Raw genomic sequence first — 11,777 nt, forward strand, 5'->3', positions numbered from 1 at the left:
GGAGAGGAAGGGGATGACAGAGGATGAGATGACTGGATGGCATCACCGACTCAATGGACATGAGTTTGGGTGAACTCCAGGAGTTGGTGATGGACAGGGAGGCCTGTTGTGCTGCAGTTTATGGGGTCACAAAGAGTCGGACACGACTGAGCAACTGAACTGATACACATACCAACCCAAATGTACGTGTTCTCTTTAAAGATAAAGTCATACACATGGCAGCAGGCTCTACCTTGGTGTGTGCCTTGCTCTTTTAATTGACCAATGGCTTGTAGAGCTTCAATAAGAATATACAGAGCTGTGCCTCATTCTTATTTGATGGTCTGTGTAACTGGTTTCCAACTGTTTGTAACGGAAACAACAAACAGGTCTACAATAAGCAATATTAGCAAAAACTTCGGTGTTCTTCATGTACAGAAAGTCAGTTAATCCTCATAACTGTCCTACAACAGAAACTATCATTAGTTCATTTAAAGATGACAAAATAGGCACAAAGATAAGTAATTTCCCCACAGTCACACAGCTGCTGCTGCTGCTGCTAAGTCGCTTCAGTCGTGTCCAACTCTGTGTGACCCCATAGACAGCAGCCCACCAGGCTCCCCTGTCCCTGGGATTCTCCAGGCAAGAACACTGGAGTGGGTTGCCATTTCCTTCTCCAATGCATGAAAGTGAACAGTGAAAGTGAAGTCGCTCAGTTGTGTCTGACTCTTCACGACCCCATGGACTGCAGTCTACCAGGCTCCTCCGTCCATGGGATTTTCCAGGCGAGAGTACTGGAGTGGGGTGCCACTGCCTTCTCCAGTCACACAGCTAGTAAGTGGCTTTGATTTGCACATGTTTGAATTTAGATGGTCTGGCTCTAAGACTCAAGCAAAGTGTCCTGCCCCTCGTGTTTTCCCTGTGCATTTAGATCTGAAAAGCCAGGCCACACTTCACAGCGGGGGTGATTGAGCCCAGAGGGGCAGAGTCTGCTCAGCCAGGCGGCGGCAGAGCCTGGACTGGAGACCAGGTCTCCCGGTTCCCAGAGCCTGGCTCCTTCACTGTCCGTCATGCCCTGCCACTCCTGCAGAATGTTATCTCTGGATTCTTGAGAGCTTCTGAACACTTTAGGCATGAATAGAGCAACTACACTGAGAAGTAGTTTAGGAAAAGTGGTTTCAGAAGAGACTTGGGACTGTGATGAAGGAGTTCAATTCTCAGGGTCTTTCTAGTACTCACCTCCTGTACTAGTAGATACATACTTAAAGCAAATGTTGCCACAGAGTATCTTTAATGTAAAAAAGTACTTTTTGAGTTGCAAGTTTAGAGATACATTATGTAAAATTTTATTCAATGTTATCCCTCTTTTTTTTTTTTTGCAATTGCCATAAAAAAAAAACTGTATTAAATCATGAAAGTTTAGACTAAAGAGAGTATGCCCCATTTAATCCTACATGGCTACTCATTAACCACAGAGAAAGCAGCATGGAACCAACATTCTGCCCCCAGCTTGGGAAAAGTACAGCTGTACTCTATCTGAAACCTGCTTCCAAAGTGCTGGGCAGCCCTGAAGAGTTGTAAGCAAAACTATTTTCAGGGACTCTTTGAGTTTAAACAGTTCAAGAATTTCCCATAGATCCTCCCAACACCCTGGCCCTGGCCCTACTTGATTCTGAATGTCTTTGATTCACAGACTGGAAGGCTCCTTAGAAGCATCTAGTTTCATCTTTCACCACGATGTGGCCTCACATTTGTCTCATGCTTTACTGTCTTCTGATTATTTTGCCATTTATGTGTTTCTGTGACCCCCATGACTACACTGTGAGAGCAGGTTCTTTGTCTTCACAAGTTTTGTGTCCCCTTCACCCAGGCAGGACTTAACCAGGCATGGAGGCTCTACAAGTTTTGGTTGCATCCTTCCCTGTTTCTCTGTTGTCCTTAAATTTCCCCCCACTATTATCCAACTGTTGCCCAGGCAGCCTGAGCTCTTCCAGCAGCAATGCAGGCTTGACGGAGAACCAGGCTCCTTAGCTTTGCTGCCAAAAGAAAGACTTGAGACAGGTTTCTGGGCTACATGTTTAGCTTTATCCTTTTTCTTCATTCATTCGTCAGTTATGTACCTACTGGGGGCTAGGTATACTGCCAGGGCCTCGGTGCACAGAGATGAACAACTCTGTCGGAGTTACCTTCTGGGTGAATGACCGATTCAACGTGAGACACACAAATACAGAATCTGCATTCCTGGCATGGGCACTGAAGGCTCTATTAGAGAGACTGCCAGAGCAGACATAACCTAGACTGGGAGGTCAGGGGAGGCAACTCTGAAGAAGTGAAATCTAAACTGAGACCAAAGGCTATGGAAGGGATGCAGGACTCACAGAAGGGGGAGGAGAAGGAGGCCCATGTAGGGAACCACATGCACAGAGTCACCAATGCAAGACAGAGTTTGGAGGAGGAGACTCTTCTGGAGCCCCATGTTGCATATTCTCAGCCCTCCTCTGTTTCAACCACAGCTATGGTGGACACTCCCCTGACAGCTCAAACTTGCATCCATCAGACAGCCGCCCACCCCAAGCCTCTGAGCATCTTTCTCCTTTCTCTGACAGTGGCACAAGTGCAGCCTAGAAACTCCAGGACATTAGTGCTGCCCCATTCCCACCCCTCCCTGGCAACCCTCAGCAGTGGGGTCACAAGCTGGTATACACATGTCCCAGCTTCCCTCCTTTAAGTGAACATCACTGGGAGGCATTCTGTATTCTTCTCAGCAGAAGAGAGACATGTTGCTTAGAACAGCAACCTCCAAAAAAGGCTCTCTTTGTTTTTGCCTCTTCTTTTCTTACTCTTCTCATGCTGTCACTCCTTTCAGATCCCTGATCTGCCCCCCCACTTCCAATTTGCCCCTAAGTCATTTCAAAGAAACTCAATCTAGGATATACACACATTAGAGGAGCTGGAAGAGGGTCTTAAAGGGAGTGGGCAAAGAGGAGAGTAAAGCAGGGTGAGGCTAGAATTGTAGGGTGGAGCAGGCTATGCAGAACTGAGAATGGTATACTCTATGACTCCATGGTTCTGGGTGCAGACTGGGTTGTAGTAGCTGAGCAAAGCAGGAGGCTCACACAGTAGCCCAGGCAACAGAAGATATTGCCTTGTAGTGTGATGTTAGACATCCCAGGTGGCACTACTGGTAAAGAACCTGCCCGCCAGTGCAGCAGACATAAGAGACACAGGTTTGACCCCTGGGTTGGGAAGATCCCCTGGAGGAGGATCCAGGTCAACTCACTCTAGTATTCTCTCCTGGAGAATCCTCACGGACAGAGGGACCTGTCCACAGGTGGGCTACAGTCCAGAAGGTTGCCAAGAGTCAGATACAACTAAAGTGATTTAGCACGCATGCATACACACACTGTAATGTTGGCAGAGGTGATAAAAAAGATAGAGACAGGACTTCCCTGGTGGTCCAGTGAAGAAGAATCCAGCTCCCATTGTAGGAAACAGGTTCAATCCCTAGTCTGAGAAGATCATGCATGCCGCAAGGCAGCTAAGCCCAAGTGCCACAACTCCTGAGCCTGTGATCTAGAGTTTGGGAGCCACAGCTACTGAGCCCACAGGCCAGAGAGCCTGTGCTCTGCAAAGAGAGAAGCCCACGCACCTCAACTGGAGAACGGCCCCCGCTTACCAGCAACAAAGAGCCAGCACAGCCAAAAAGAGATACAGACAGGTTGGAATTCGGTTTTGGGCGGGGCGGTGGGGGGGGTTTGGTTGCACTGGGTCTGCACTGATGCTCACAGGCTTTCTTTAGTGGCAGCAAGCGGGGGCTACTCTTCGTTTTGGTGCACGGGCTTCTCACTGCAGTGGCTTCTCTTGTTCCAAAGCACAGGCTGGAGGCACACAGACTCAGAAGCTGCCGTGTGCAGGCTCTAGAATGTGCCGCCATCAGCAGTTGTGGCACATGGGCTTAGTTGCCCATATAGCATGTGGAATATTCCCAGACCAGGGATCAAACCCCTGTCCCCTGCATTTGCAGGCAGTTTCTTATCCACTGTACCACATCCCAGGGAAGTCCTGGGATGTGTTTTAAAAGTAGAATGATCTGCACTTGCTGATGGGTTGGGTTAGAGAAAGAAAGGGATCAAGGATGCCTTTGCTTGGATTACTGAGTGGATGGTGGTAATGTGTAACTGAGAATGGAAGGATGGCGAAGGAACAAGACTGAGCAGGAAATTTGAGTGTAATTTAGTACTCACAAAATCTAAGATGTCTGTGTGACATTCAGGGAGAAAACATCAATTATGCATTTGTTTATATGAAGTCAGGAACTCAAGGGTGGCCAGCAATGTAGATTTGGGATCATCTGTTTATGCACGGTGCTTAAACCAAGGGACTAGATAGGCAGAGAAGACAAGAGGATTCACAGTGAAGCTCCGAGGGACTCCATCATTTAGAATTTGAAAAGACCCTGATGCTGGGAGAGATTGAAGGCAGGAGCAGAAGGGGACGACAGAGATGAGATGGTTGGATGCCATTACCAACTCAGTGGACATGAGTTTGAGCAAGCTCCGGGAGATAGTGAAGGACAGGGAAGCCTGGTGTGCTGCAGTCCATGGGGTGGAAAGAGTCAGACATGACTGAGCGCCTGAGCAACGACAAAGGGGGCAAAAGGGCAGCAAGTGACATTCAAAAGTAGCCAGCAGGAATAGAAGAGACTATGGTATCACACAATCCAAGAGGGGAGAGAGTTTCACAAAGGAAGGGGTGGTCAACTCTTCTGAATGCTGCTCAGAAGTGGGATAATTTGAGGATGTAAAACTACTACCTTCTCTCATATCTTTCATCAGCATTAATCATAAAAGGCTCACACCCTTAGACCAGGCGTCCCAAGTGCAACCAAGCTACTTTTAAAAATCAGCAGCTGACTCGAGGCAGAAACCAAATGCTTTGTCTGGCTTAAGAGACATCTCACTCAGAGATCTGTGTGCCCCTATCTGCCTTGATCTCTCTCTTCCTACCTGTTTCCAAGCTGCTGAACTTCTAGATCTGATCCAAGTCCTTGAGTTTTTCTAGCCCAGAAAAAATGATTGTATGCGTTTTATAGAGCACTGTATTACTTTTTTAGAACTGGATGACTTGAACAGCAAAAATGTAAACCACTCTGGAGGTTAGAAGTACAAGCACAAGGTATCAGCAGAGCTGGTTTCGTTCTGAGGCCTCTCCTTGCCTTGTAGATGGCTATCTTCATCCTTGTGTTCATGTGGCCTTCCTTCTGCGTGCATCTGTGTCCTAATCTCTTCTTTTAAGGACATCAGTCATATTGGACAAGCTGCTGCTGCTACTGCTAAGTCGCTTCAGTCATGTCCGACTCTGTGCGACCCCGTAGATGGCAGCCCACCAGGCTCCCCCATCCCTGGGATTCTCTAGGCAAGAACACTGGAGTGGGTTGCCATTTCCTTCTCCAATGCATGCATGAAAGTGAAACGTGAAAATGAAGTCACTCAGTCGTGTCCGACTCTGTGCGACCCCATGGACTGCAGCCTACCAGGCTCCTCCATCCATGGGATTTTCCAGGCAAGAGTACTGGAGTGGGGTGCCACTGCCTTCTCCATATTGGACAAGGGCCCACCTTAATGACCTCGTTTTACCTTGCTGTTGTTCCAAGTCATGCCCAACTCTTTGCAGCCTCATGGACTGCAGCACGCCAGGCTTCCCTGTCCTTCACTATCTCCCGGAGTTTGCTCAAACTCATTTCTGTTAAGTCAGTGATGCCATCCAACCATCTCATCCTCTGTTGTCCCCTTCTCCTCCCATGCTAGGGATTGAATTCTTGAGGTGCCGGGGATTAGGACATTAACATATGATTGAGGGGATACAATTCAGCCTATAACTAATATATTAGTCTTTCTTCAAGTCTTAGACATGATTTAAGAATCTTACCACGATAGGCCTACCTTTCCTAGGTCTCAGATCCATTCACTTAGTCAATTTCTAATGATCCTCTTGACTTCCTATCTTTCTCCTACTTAGTGCTTAAAAAAAATTTTTTTTAAATTTCTATAATTTTAAGGTTACTTTCCATTTACAGTTATTACAAAATATTGGCTGTGTTCCCCATATTATGCAGTAGATCCTTAAGCCTGTCTTACACCCAATACTTTATATCACCCCCTCTCTCACCCTTCTGTTGCCCCTCCTACCTTCCCACTGGTAACCTCCAGTCTGTTCCGTATTACTGTGAGCTGCTTCTTTCTTGGGACATTCATTTGATTGTTGTATTTTTTTTTAGGTTCCACGTATAAGCAATACCATACAATATTTATTTTCCTTTGTCTGACTTATTTCAATTACCATAATGCCCGTCAAGTCCATTCATGACAAAATTTAGTCCTTTTTTGTGGCTGAGTAGTATTTCATTGTATGGGGCTTCCCAGGTGGTGCTAGTGGTAAAGAACCTGCCAGCCAATTCAGGAGACACAAAGAGATGTGGATTCAATCCCTGGGTCAGGAAGATCCCCTGGAGGAGGGCATGGCAACCCACTCCAGTATTCTTGCCTGGAGAATCCCATGGACAGAGGAGCCTGGTGGGCTAACAGTCCATGGGGTCGCAGAGTCTGACATGACTGAGCAAGCAAGCAAGCATTTCATTGTATCTGTGTATGTGTGTGTCTGTGTGTGTGTGTGTGTGTGTGTGTGTGTGTGTGGTGTGTGTGTGTGAGCCGTACCTGCTTTACCAATTTGTCTGTTGATGGACACTGAGGTTGTTTGCATGTCTCGGCGACTGTAAGTAGTGCTGCTGTGAGTGTAGGGACGCATGTGTCCTTCCCAGTTATAGTTTTATCTGGATACATGTCCAAAGTGGATCATACAGCAACCCGACTGTCAGTTTTGTGAGCCACAGTGGCTGCACCAGTTTACACTCTCACCCTCCCAGCGTGTGAGAGTGGTTCTCCACATCCTTGCCAACGTTTAGTATTTGTAGACTTTTTGATAATGGCCACTCTGACAGGTATAAAGTGATACTTCCCTGTGGTTCTGTTTTCTATTTCCCTGATGACTAGCGATGTTGAACATCTTTTCATGTGACTATTGGCCATCTGCATTTCCTCTTTGGAAAAATTTCTATTCAGTTTTTCTGCCCATTTTTTAATCAGGCTATTCTTTTTTTTTTTGGATGTTAAGTTGTATGAGCTGTTTATATATGTTGGTTATACCCTTATCGGTCATATCATTTGCAAATATTTTCTCCTATTCGGTAGGCTGTCTTTTCATTTGTTGATGGTTTCCTTTGCTGTGCAAAAGTTTTTAAGTTTAAATAGGTCCCATTTATTTATTTTTGTTTTTATTTCCTTTACTTTAGGAGACAGATCCAAAAAAAAAAAAAGTTGTGATTTATATCAGATTGCTGCTGTTTCACATAGCCTTTAGCTTTGTTTGGCTGTTGAGACTTGCTTTAATCACTCGGGTTTAAAGTTACCACACCGTTGGCCTCTGTACACAGTAATTCATCAGGAATGCATAGACTGGTCCCAGGAAAATTCACTGAGAGGTATACGACCTTTCTTCACTGAAGTTTAGTGCCCTACGCCTTAGGAGGTTAGCTTTCCAGAAGTAGTCCTTTTTTCCCAGCAGCTCTTCAGTTCAGATTAGCCAGCGATGGCTAATACTCTAAGATTGTTATTGGGGGTGGGGAGATTTATTTCATGGCTATCCCCTGAGAATATATGATCATATAATTAGAGAACTGAAAGGATTCACATTGCGCAATCGGATTTTCAGGATAATCAGGGAAGCTCTCCATTTCCCAAGTCACCCCAAGTACCTTCAAAAGTCGACCACCCCTAACTCCCTCAAGTTATACCATTTGTATTAGATAATGCCTGTGTTCAAATGTTTCCATGTCTCTTTCTTGCTTGTTTCATCAAGCACTTCTCCTTTCCTAAGCCAGCCCTACCAGTCTACCATCCATATGATAAAATAATGCAGCCCTTTCTGGAGCCCTTTCTCCCCACGGATGCAGCCCTTTCTCCTCGTGGTTGTGGAAGCTGACCTTGCCTCTTCCCACCTGTCCCGTAGTTCTCACTCAGAACACCATCCTCCACGCAGGCCTCACCCCTTCCTGGAGCCCTGCCTGCCACTATATCCAGGTTTCACATTATTCTCTTCAAAATCCCAGAGGCCTTGATATCCATCCATAATTCAGCCTTTTACCTTACCTTCTTTCCCTTTTTTATTGAATTATAATTGATTTACAATATTGTGTTAGTTTTAGATATACAGCAAAATGATTCAATAATATATATATTCTGATTATTGATCAGATTATTTTTCATTATAGGTTATTGTAATGTAATAACCTATAGATTATTCATTATGTATTTATTCAGTTCAGTCTCTCAGTTGTGTCTGACTCTTTGCAACCCCATGAATCGCAGCACGCCAGGCCTCCCTGTCCATCACCATCTCAAGGAGTTCACTCAGACTCACGTCCATCAAGTCAATGATGCCATCCAGCCATCTCATCCTCTGTCGTCCCCTTCTCCTCCTGCGCCCAATCCCTCCCAGCATCAGAGTCTTTTCCAGTGAGTCAACTCTTCGCATGAGGTGGCCAAAGTACTGGAGCTTCAGCTTTAGCATCAATTCTTCCAAAGAAATCCCAGGGTTGATCTCCTTCAGAAACGACTGGTTGGATCTCCTTGCAGTCCAAGGGACTCTCAAGAGTCTTCTCCAACAACACAGTTCAAAAGCATCAATTCTTCGGCACTCAGCCTTCTTCACAGTCCAACTCTCATGTCCATACATGACCACTGGAAAAACCATAGCCTTGACTAGACGGACCTTAGTCAGCAAAGTAAAGTCTCTGCTTTTGAATATACTATCTAGGTTGGTCGTAACTTTTCTTCCAAGGAGTAAGTGTCTTTTAATTTCATGGCTGCAGTCACCATCTGCAGTGATTTTGGAGCCCAGAAAAATAAAGTCTGACACTGTTTCCACTGTTTCACCATCTATTTCCCAGAAAGTGATGGGACTGGATGCCATGATCTTCGTTTTCTGAATGTTGAGCTTTAAGCCAACTTTTTCGCTCTCCTCTTTCACTTTCATCAAGAGGCTTTTTAGCTCCTCTTCACTTTCTGCCATAAGGGTGGTGTCATCTGCATATCTGAGGTTATTGATATTTCTCCTGGCAATCTTGATTCCAGCTTGTGTTTCTTCCAGTCCAGCCTTTCTCATGATGTACTCTGCATAGAAGTTAAATAAGCAGGGTGACAATATACAGCCTTGATGTACTCCTTTTCCTATTTGGAACCAGTCTGTTGTTCCATGTCCAGTTCTAACTGTTGCTTCCTGACCTGCATACAGATTTGTCAAGAGGCAGGTGAGGTGGTGTGGTATTCCCATCTCTTTCAGAATTTTCCACAGTTTATTGTGATCCACAGAGTCAAAGGCTTTGGCATAGTCCAGAAAGCAGAAATAGATGTTTTTCTGGAACTCTCTTGCTTTTTCCATGATCCAGCGGATGTTGGCAATTTGATCTCTGGTTCCTCTGCCTTTTCTAAAACCAGCTGGAACATCAGAGAGTTCACAGTTCACGTATTGCTGAAGCCTGGCTTGGAGAATTTTGAGCATTACTTTACTATCACGTGAGATGAGTGCAATTGTGCAGTAGTTTGAGCATTCTTTGGCATTGCCTTTCTTTGGGATTGGAATGAAAACTGACCTTTTCCAGTCCTGTAGCCACTGCTGAGTTTTCCAAATTTGCTGGCATATTGAGTGCAGCACTTTCACAGCATCATCTTTCAGGATTTGAAATAGCTCAACTGGAATTGCATCACCTCCACTAGCTTTGTTCGTAGTGATGTTTTCTAAGGCCCACTTGACTTCTCACTCCGGGATGTCTGGCTCTAGATTAGTGATCACATTATCATGATTATCTGGGTCGTGAAGATCTTTTTTGTACGGTTCTTCCGTGTATTCTTGCGACCTCTTCTTAATATCTTCTGCTTCTGTTAGGTCCAGACCATTTCTGTCCTTTTTTGTGCCCATCTTTGCATGAAATGTTCCCTTGGTATCTCTAATTTTCTTGAAGAGATCTCTAGTCTTTCCCATTCTGTTGTTTTCTTCTATTTCTTTGCATTGATCGCTGAAGAAGGCTTTCTTATCTCCTCTTGCTATTCTTTGGAACTCTGCATTCAAATGGGTATATCTTTCCTTTTCTCCTTTGCTTTTCACCTCTCTTCTTTTCACAGCTATTTGTAAGGCCTCCCCAGACAGCCATTTTGCTTTTTTGCATTTCTTTTCCATGGGGATGGTCTTGATCCCTGTCTCCTGTACAATGTCATGGACCTCAGTCCATAGTTCATCAGGCACTCTGTCTATCAGATCTCATCCCTTAAATCTATTTCTCACTTCCACTGTATAATCATAAGGGATTTGATTTAGGTCATACCTCAATGGTCTAGCGGTTTTCCCTACTTTCTTCAATTTGAGTCTGAATTTGGTAATAAGGAGTTCATGATCTGAGCCACAGTCAGCTCCTGGTCTTGTTTTTGTTGACTGTATAGAGCTTCTCCATCTTTGGCTGCAAAGAATAGAATCAATCTGATTTTGGTGTTGACCATCTGGTGCCGTCCATGTGTAGAGTCTTCTCTTGTGTTGTTGGAAGAGGGTGTTTGGTACGACCAGTGCATTTTCTTGGCAAAATTCTATTAGTCTTTGCCCTGCTTCATTCTGCATTCCAAGGCCAAATTTGCCTGTTACTCCAGGTGTTTCTTGACTTCCTACTTTTGCATTCCAGTCCCCTATAATGAAAAGGACATCTTTTGGGGGTGTTAGTTCTAAAAGGTCTTGTAGGTCTTCATAAAACCGTTCAACTTCAGCTTCTTCAGAGATTCTTGTTGGGGCATAGACTTGGATAACTGTGATATTGAATGGTTTGCCTTGGAAACGAACAGAAATCATTCTGTCGTTTTTGAGATTGCATCCAAGTACTGCATTTCAGACTCTTTTGTTGACCATGATGGCTATTCCATTTCTTCTGAGGGATTCCTGCCCGCAATAGTAGATATAATGGCCATCTGAGTTAAATTCACCCATTCCAGTCCATTTTAGTTCGCTGATTTCTAGAATGTCGACGTTCACCCTTTCCATCTCTTGTTTGACCACTTCCAATTTGCCTTGTTTCATGGACCTGACATTCCGGGTTCCTATGTAATATTGCTCTTTACAGCATCGAATCTTGCTTCTATCACCAGTCACATCCACAGCTGGGTATTGTTTTTGCTTTGGCTCCATCCCTTCATTCTTTCTGGAGTTATTTCTCCACTGATCTCCAGTAGCATATTGGGCACCTACTGACCTGGGGAGTTCCTCTTTCGGTATCCTATCATTTTGCCTTTTCATACTGTTCATGGGGTTCTCAAGGCAAGAATACTGAAGTGGTTTGCCATTCCCTTCCCCAGTGGACCACATTCTGTCAGACCTCTCCACCATGACCCACCCATCTTGGGTTACCCCACAGGCATGACTTAGTTTCATTGAGTTAGACAAGGCTGTGGTCCTAGTGTGATTGGATTGACTAGTTTTCTGTGAGTATGGTTTCAGTGTGTCTGCCCTCTGATGCCCTCTTGCAACACCTACCATCTTACTAGGGTTTCACTTACCTTGGATGAGGGGTATCTCCTTACCGCTGCCGTTCCTGACCTTCAACGTGGGATGGCTCTTCTAGGCCCTCCTGCGCCTGCATAGCCACCGCTCCTCGGGTTGCTCCTCCTGGCCGCTGGCCCTGGCCTCGGGCGTGGGTGGCTCCACCC

Source organism: Oryx dammah, unplaced genomic scaffold, assembly GCF_014754425.2.
Source record: "Oryx dammah isolate SB20612 unplaced genomic scaffold, SCBI_Odam_1.1 HiC_scaffold_26, whole genome shotgun sequence".
Lineage (NCBI taxonomy): Eukaryota > Metazoa > Chordata > Mammalia > Artiodactyla > Bovidae > Oryx > Oryx dammah.